At 48.6% G+C, this 8,080-nt stretch overlaps 1 pseudogene; it reads right to left on the bottom strand.

Moving 5' to 3' along the window:
• Positions 1 to 3,261: 3,261 nt before the first annotated feature.
• Positions 3,262 to 7,289, bottom strand: LOC123068217 (uncharacterized; annotated as a pseudogene).
• Between the last annotated feature and the right edge of the window lie 791 nt (positions 7,290 to 8,080).

Genomic DNA, 8,080 nt, shown 5'->3' on the forward strand with positions numbered 1-8,080 from the left:
CGTAGTCGGATTTCGTTCATCTCTGGCGTGCGGTACCCGGGCGGGTCCCCACACGCGCTGGCAAAAGTTTGGTGCATTCCGGCAAACCGCACAGGCACTTGTTGTGGAAGCCGGTGGTTTCGGTATGGGTGGAGGGGACCCTCGGTCGTACGTCTCTCCGTTGCATCCGCCAAACTCGCTCATTTTTTTCCACGGGCCACAGTGATCATGCAGGGCACGCACGCCAAAATTTGTCGCGTTTCCATGCTCTACGGATTTTCTATGATTTTCCGGGCCGAAAACCCCAAAAACACTGCCTGGACGTGACGCAACGTGTGTTCGTAGTCGGATTTCGTTGATCTCTGGCGTGCGGTACCCGGGCGGGTCCCCACATGCGCTGGCAAAAGTTAGGTGCATTCCGGCAAACCGCACACGCACTTGCTGTGGAAGCCGGTGGTTTCAGTATGGGTGGAGGGGACCCTCGGTTGTACGTCTCTCCATCGCATCCGCCAAACTCGCTCTTTTTGTTTCCACGGGCCACAGTGACCATGCAGGACACGCACGCCAAAATTTGTCGCGTTTCGACGCTCTACGGAATTTCTATGATTTTTCGGGCCGAAAACCCCAAAAACACTACCCGGACGTGACGCAACGTGCGTTCGTAGTCGGATTTCGTTCATCTCTGGCGTGCGGTACCCGGGCGGGTCCTCACACACGCTGGCAAAAGTTGGGTGCATTCCGCCAAACCGCACAGGCACTTGCTGTTGAAGCCGGTGATTTCTGTATGGGTGGAGGGGACCCTCGGTCGTACGTCTCTCCGTCGCATCCGCCAAACTCGCTCATTTTTTTCCACGGGCCACAGTGACCATGCAGGACACACACACCAAAATTTGTCGCGTTTCCACGCTCTAAGGATTTTCTATGATTTTCCGGGCCGAAAATCCCAAAAACACCGCCCGCACGTGATGCAACGTGCGTTCGTAGTCGGATTTCGTTCATCTCTGGCGTGCGGTACCCGGGTGGGTCCCCACACGCGCTGGCAAAAATTGGGTGCATTCCGGCAAACCGCACATGCCCTTGCTGTGGAAGCCGGTGGTTTCGGTGTAAAAAGGTGTGTAATGAGCACCTTTTTTTTCTGTAACCTTCAAACATGCCCAAATTTTTGTATCGCATTGTGTCTACATGAGAATCATGCATGCCAATTTTCTGCGCATTTTGGGTCTGTTTGCATTTTCTACGGTTTTTGGCGTCGAGGGTCCAAAAACACTGTTATTAATCAATATTATTTCATACTAATTTTTTTAAAATAATTATTAATTCCTTTTCTAATTTCGTTTTTGTCCTTTTCCTTTCTTCCTCTCTTCATCTTTTCTTTTATATAATTTTTATTATTCTTTTATTTTACGGTAAACTATTTAATTTTAATTTCTTTAGGGTCACTTTTATTTTATAAAATGATTCACTTTTTTATAATATTTCATAATAATTTTCATTCCAACATAACGATAGTTCATTCAACATTACGACGGTTCATTTTACATTAGAATATAAAAAACTTAATTAAACAGGACTTAACCGAAATTAATTAAACATAAGGACCTAATCTAAACCTAATCTACTTGTCGTCATCGGAGGCGGAGAGGTCGATGATCTCGCCCGCACCGATGTCACCGTCGTCGTCACCGTCGACGCCGTCGCTGCTCTTGCTGCCGCCGTCCCAGTAGCCGCTTCCGCCGTCATCCTCCTCCGGAGCCACCTGCGGCTGCACCGCTTCGATGGCCGCCGCCGCATCCAGTGCGGCCTGCAGCTCGGCGGCCTCTGCTGCCGGCGCCATAGCCGCCGCGACGTCGAGTGCGGCCTGCAGCTCGGTGGCCTCTCTTGCCTCCGCGGCTGCCGCTTCTGCCTGTGACGCCCGCAGTGCGATGAGGTAGCCGGGGCAGTCGTCGGGGTCGCTGTCCTCGCCAGTGTGAACTGCTCCGGCGGGATCTCGACAAGGGGAGGGGAGGCGAGCCGGGCGAGGGCGAGAACTGGACGGCGGGACGAGCTTGGAGATGGCGCGGCCGCCGGAGGGGGACGGCGGGGCCAGCGCGGGGCAGAAGACGAGCCGCGCGGGGCAGACGACGAGCCACCCGGGCCAGACGACGAGCCGCCGGTTTGCGACTCCCGACGAGCCTGCGCGACGACGGCCCAGTAGTCTTTGCCCTTCCAGAACCTAGCGCGGCCGACGATGTTCCACCGGCCGCCCTCGTGCCGGCGGAGCTCATCGGCGACGTGCCGGGCCCCCTCGTCGTGTACCCGTCGGCGGTGATGTGGAACACGTGCGGCAAACGGCAGTCCGGCGGCACCATCATCCCGAGACGGATGAGCTCGTCGGTCTCCGGCGTGCTCAGGCTCGTCGGCCACGAGCCGCCGCTGCCGTCGGACGCCATGGGGGGCGCCGGGAAGGGAGCTCATCGAAGGTGGAGCGCGTCGGTGGGTGGGGTGAGCGGGGCGAGGGAGGCGCGTCGAGTGGAGTGGGGGAAGGCAGACGTGAGAGGAGCGGCGTTCTAAAGACGGGCGTCGGTTGGTGGGGGAGGCAGTCTGGTAGGTGAACGACGCCCGACTTAACACCGACATTAATGGCGCATCGGGCCGGCGGCCGCCTCGGGAACCGCCCTTGACCGACGCCTAGACGGCAAGCAACCGCCCGTCCCACACGTCACGTCGTGTTTTTTTTGTTTTTTTTTCATCAAGCCGACGCCACGTCGTCACGAGTACGTCGCTCGACAGGTCGCGTCGTCTTTTTTTTTTCTTTGGTCGTCGTCGTGCGTACACGGATGGCCGCGTGTACGGGGAGTCGACGTACAGCCCCGTCGCACGGGCGGGTACAGCCCCGTCACGCGGGCGGCGGCTTTTTAAGTGCTCGGACAATCCTACCCTTTTTAATGAAGGGGTACGAAGCGATCTCAGTCGTTGTTGTATTTAGGGGGTTGTACCGAAGAAGAAGTGTTCTAAATATCAAAGCCACGAAGTTGAAAGGAGTTAACCAAGCAATCACAAGAGTGTATTAGAGTCAGTTCCTGCATTGTCAGCTTCTCTCATGGCGACCTCACAAAAACATACTCCCTCCGTCTCAAAATAAATGTTTGAGACGGTCCACTTAGAGTTAACGAAAATAAAATCTTCTTAAGAAAGTTCTGCACCCTCACTAACTCTTGTTGCCTGCTATCTTTGTGTGTTTTGCACTTATGTTACATGCATATCTAGGCTAGCCATATATAGCTGGTCATGGCATGTCTGCACTTTTCTCTTCATAGTTAACATCAAATCTGGTGTGATTTCTTCTTCTTCTGAGCAACCTGGACTTGATTGTTCTAAAAGAACTTTATATTGATTCAAATAAATCCGAGCGCACCATCATCTTTTATTTGAACCACAGCAAGCCAAGCAAGTAGCACTTCTGATGCTGTATAGACTTCACAGCTGAATGTACATTCATCTGTGAACAGAGCTAAACTATAGCTTCAGCCTCCTATCTCGCTTTTTTCGCAAATTTCACAACGCAGATGCTGTCGTACATTTCAGTCTCAGTCTATTTGTTCGGTTACATCTCAGATTGGGTCCAGCATGGCAAGAAGTTCTCTACGCCCCCAAATAACAGCAGATGCTATGCCTTCTTCAGGTTCATCCACAGCTTACATTCTCGACGAATACAACGGAAAAACAATTCTGAGATAACTGGCTTCCGAAATTAGACAGGTCTACAGCAACACAAGTTAGACAGATCCATGTGGAATCAGGTACCATATTCAGTCAACTACAGCTAGTCTGCGGGGTCGATAGAGAGAGTTTCGCAGGTCCTGCCTTGTCGGTGGAGGCGGCTGATTCTTCTGCTGGCTCGATCGTGCGAGACCTCTTCTGATCGGCTGCCAGCTCTTCGACAGGACTGGTGCCTATCTTATAAGCCTAGGACTTTTCCTTGGAGTGTCGGTATGGTAGTTCTTCTTACGATAATTCCTCTTCACTCTCACTGCCTCTGCATCGCCACCTTTAGAAGTCCGAGTTTTCGGAGTGGTGAAAGTCGGGCCTGCAGCAGGTCAACGTTAACATTTTCTCAGGAAGGCCACTGTTAAACTTCAAATAATAGGAATTTGTTGCAATGCTTGCTTGAATGGATTGTTCGCATGATAAACACACAACTGTAATGACAAAGGGGTAGAGATGAATTTACTAGGGAATGACGCTGATGTTGGAGAGCGATGACAGTTCGGTGATGTAGCCGTATCAAGAGGTGTTTCTTCCGTAACGAAGGACAACGGGGTAGCTTCCAAAGCATTTCCGGACTCACCAGCATCTTGCCTTCCTTCACTAGCTGCAACAAACACAGCCAGCACATCTTGCCTTCTTTCACTAGCTGCAACAAAAGGTGTTTTTTCTGTAGTCAGGGACGATGTGGTGGCTTCCAAAGCCTGCCCGGACTCAGCAGCCTCTTGCGTTCCTTTAGTGGCTGCAACAAACACAGCCTGCGCATCTTGGTTACCTTCACCAGCTAGGACAAACATACCCCGCTTATCAAGCATCGTTGCCCGATCTTGAGTTGCAATTTGATTCTCTTGAACAGTCTCCTCATCGCTGCTCAAGTCAATAATATTATCATCACTCAGCTCTATGAAATCTATTATAGTCATTGTGTGGCCTAAAATAGTAAAAATGTGTGAGCAATGATTAATGAACAGTGGTTCAGGAATAAAAAGAAGCTGAAGCTGGCAATGCTGATACATTTAAGGCTTGTTTCACAAAAAATAAGGAAAAAAAGAAGCTGAAGCTATATCCATCTATTCGACAGTTTACCCCGAAGGGGAAAAGAAACCAGAAAGAAGCAAGGAAAACAAATCATTTAAGGCTTCCCTTTTTTAAGAATCAAGACCACTGTTACTTTTACCTTGACAGGCTCTCTAACTAAGAGCATTCTCTATTTCTAGTTCATGAGCTAAAAGATAAAACACTGAAGGTACTTTAAAATAAGCATAGCTTTGCATAATTCGTCTTAACCGTGGAAAAAAACCTAAAATTCGAGCTCTGGAATAATCTAGCTTCAGTAAACTCTTAAGATGACACAGAACAGACCCTTGATTTTTACAACTGAAGATATACAGAATAGTGTGGCTGGATATTGCAAACAGAAAGTAGTCTGGTCATGTAAAAATGAAGCTACAATGTTAGACCAAGCAGCAGCAGAAATCCGAATGGAATTGTTGAGTATAAAAATACTGAAAAGAGACACTTCCATCGCACAGCTCAATATCTACTAGCTAAATCTTTTATTCAAGATTATGGTACCATACTGGAATGTGGCTGTGTTAACTATTCTGCAAGGTTTCAATCTAAAAAGTATCTAAAAAGATGGTTAAAACGTAGAAGGGTATGAAAATAGAAAACTTCATACTAGAGGAACTACCAGTAGTTACAGAGCCAATCTTCTTAAAACGCTGGCCCAAGTTTCCTCAGCTTAACTGGATCAAACTGTGGAAATAGATGGCCAGAGAAACCATGTCAAAATAGTAAGGAAAAAGGTACGCTAATGGTTATGTATTTGCGTTGCGTTGATAGTTGATACGTTATTCTTCTATATACCACAACATTGTATTGAATCTGCAAGTCAAAACCAGACCATGGTGGTTTATCAATAAAAATGAAAACATAGGCAGATGAAATGCTGGCCCAATAAAAATGAAAACCAAACCATACTGGAATGTGCCTTTGTTGACTATCTGCAAGGTTTCCATCTAAGAAAAAAACTAAAAAGATGCAAATAAAAGCAACAAGGGTATGAAAATAGCAAACTTCATACCAGAGGAACTACCAGAAGTTACAGAGCCAATCTTTTAAATGCTGGCCCAAGTTCCTCAACTTCACTGGATCAAACTGTGCACATAGATCACCAGAGAAACCATGTCAAAACAGTAAGGAAAAAAAGTATGCTGATGGTTATGAAGTTTCATTGCATTGATGTGTTGTTCTTCCATATACCACAAAATTATATTGAATCTGTAAGTCAAAACCAGACCATGATGGTTTATCGAAAAAAATGAAAACCATACGCAGATGACATTGAAGAAGTTCGTAACATTTTTTTGACACATTCCATGAATATAGTAATCTGCGAGTCAACACTACCATAAGTTGACTGCTAGATTGCCAACTTATCCCTCTTTAACAATTGAGATACTACTAACTGTTATCTTTGCCTTGACAGACTCTCCAATCTAGAGCACCAGCCATGAACTCTCTTCACTTAACACAAGTGGTAAAATGTAAAGCAGTGATGACCGAGGAAAGCACTATTGACGGCAAATGTACTAACATTACTGTCATGCAGGCAGTCATGAGCATCCCATATATTTCAGTGCGCAAATTAAATAAACTGGTCGCAAAATCTAGCATCTGCGTTGATTCATACATGTTTGCTGTGTCGATTCATTTGCTGAATTTCATGGTAGACTCGCAAATTATTACGGTCCTGAATTTCCTGCAAGATTTTGTTCAGTAGTTCACCAAGCGAAGACGAGCCTGTTCGGCGGGGAAAATGTTGCTTGCAATTTGGCCATTTGGGAGAGCAGAATATTTGACTGTTTAACTTACTGTATTTGGGAGAACAGAATATTTGGGAGAGCAGATTTTGTACAAGTGTAAGTTGACTGTCTCAAAGAGTTGCTTTGGTTGAAAGATGTGCCTAGCCTCGACAGATCGTATCTACATTATATAACCACGACCAGCAAATGCCAGGGGATCTCTGTTTTACTGTTCAACGTACTAGTACTACTGTAAAGCTGAGTGCTGTGGGATGAGCGAGCTCTGAGATCTCAATGCTTAGAAGAAACAGTTGGCAAATCTCGAAGAGATCATCTGGAAACAAAGAATCTGGAAGAGAAGAGAAGACATGGAGCAAACCTTGTTTCTCCGCTTCCCCTTCTCACTCCCCCACCAGCCTACTTCCTGCCATGCTTGCCAATTCCCAACAAGATGGAAGATCAGAGCTCTGCGAAGAAACCAGCGGGGGTCGCATGTTTGAGGCGAGCAAGATCAACTCTAATTCAAAGAAACAGAGGGTTCCTCACCCGCAGCCGCAGGACAGATCGGCCGGATGCCTTGGCTCTGCGCCCAAATGCGGTCCAGCGGAGGAGGAGGAGTGGATCTGCTTGGTTATTTGGGAGGGGGGAAGGCGAGCTGGATCGGCTGAGTCAAGGAGACGGGCTTGGTGCTCTGCTCCATCGATATCTCCATGGGGTGGAAGGGGACGGAGCCATGAGAGTCTTGGGGTTTCTGTACCGTGGGACCCACTGGGAACAGTCAGTGGCCGAACAAAAGGAAGAGCACGTCCAGCTCCTTTCACTTTATTATATTATTATTACCGGCCGAAATTGCACTTATACAAAAGGAACTCGAAAATTCTCAACAACAACAAAAAAAAAAGAAACTCGAAAATTGATGAACCCATGGTTTTTTTGCACACAATGCAAAGGGGATCAAAGATTTTTTGGACCGTAAAAAAAAGAAAGCACACATATCCCTGCCATTGGGCCTGACTTGACGGAAAATTTACCGGAAAAAAAAATCTTATCTCCCCTCTGCTTCCGGGCGTCGCTCGGGTGACCGGAGGTGGAGGGGAGGTGATCATCTTATCGACATGAGTCTCAGAGCAACTTTAGCAGACCCCGCATCCGTCCCTGACCCACAAAATAACCGCCAAAATGCGGGTACGGGGCGGAAAGCCTGCCCGACCAGACCACGCATCTTGCCTCGGCCCGCAAAAATTTTTGGGGGGCGCGGCAAATTCTCCACCCCCAACCCGGGAAAACGTGGGTTTCCCCCTCACGGCTGCGGTACCCTGCATCGGAGAGAAGCAGTTGGCGGAAGGGACATTTCAGCCCGCGCGCTTTCCCCCTCCTTCCGCCGCCGCCCGCCCTTTGCTTCCGCCAGCCCGTCGCCGACGATTCCGGCCATATCTACGGGCGGAATCGCGCCCCGTGGCCGCCCCACACCCTCCCGCGCCGAGCCGCTGCACCGCCCCTCCGGATCCGGCCGTCGGGTTATCTCTCCTCTGCTTCCGGCCGTCGCTCGG

The sequence above is a fragment of the Triticum aestivum genome, chromosome 3B, assembly GCF_018294505.1.
Source record: "Triticum aestivum cultivar Chinese Spring chromosome 3B, IWGSC CS RefSeq v2.1, whole genome shotgun sequence".
Lineage (NCBI taxonomy): Eukaryota > Viridiplantae > Streptophyta > Magnoliopsida > Poales > Poaceae > Triticum > Triticum aestivum.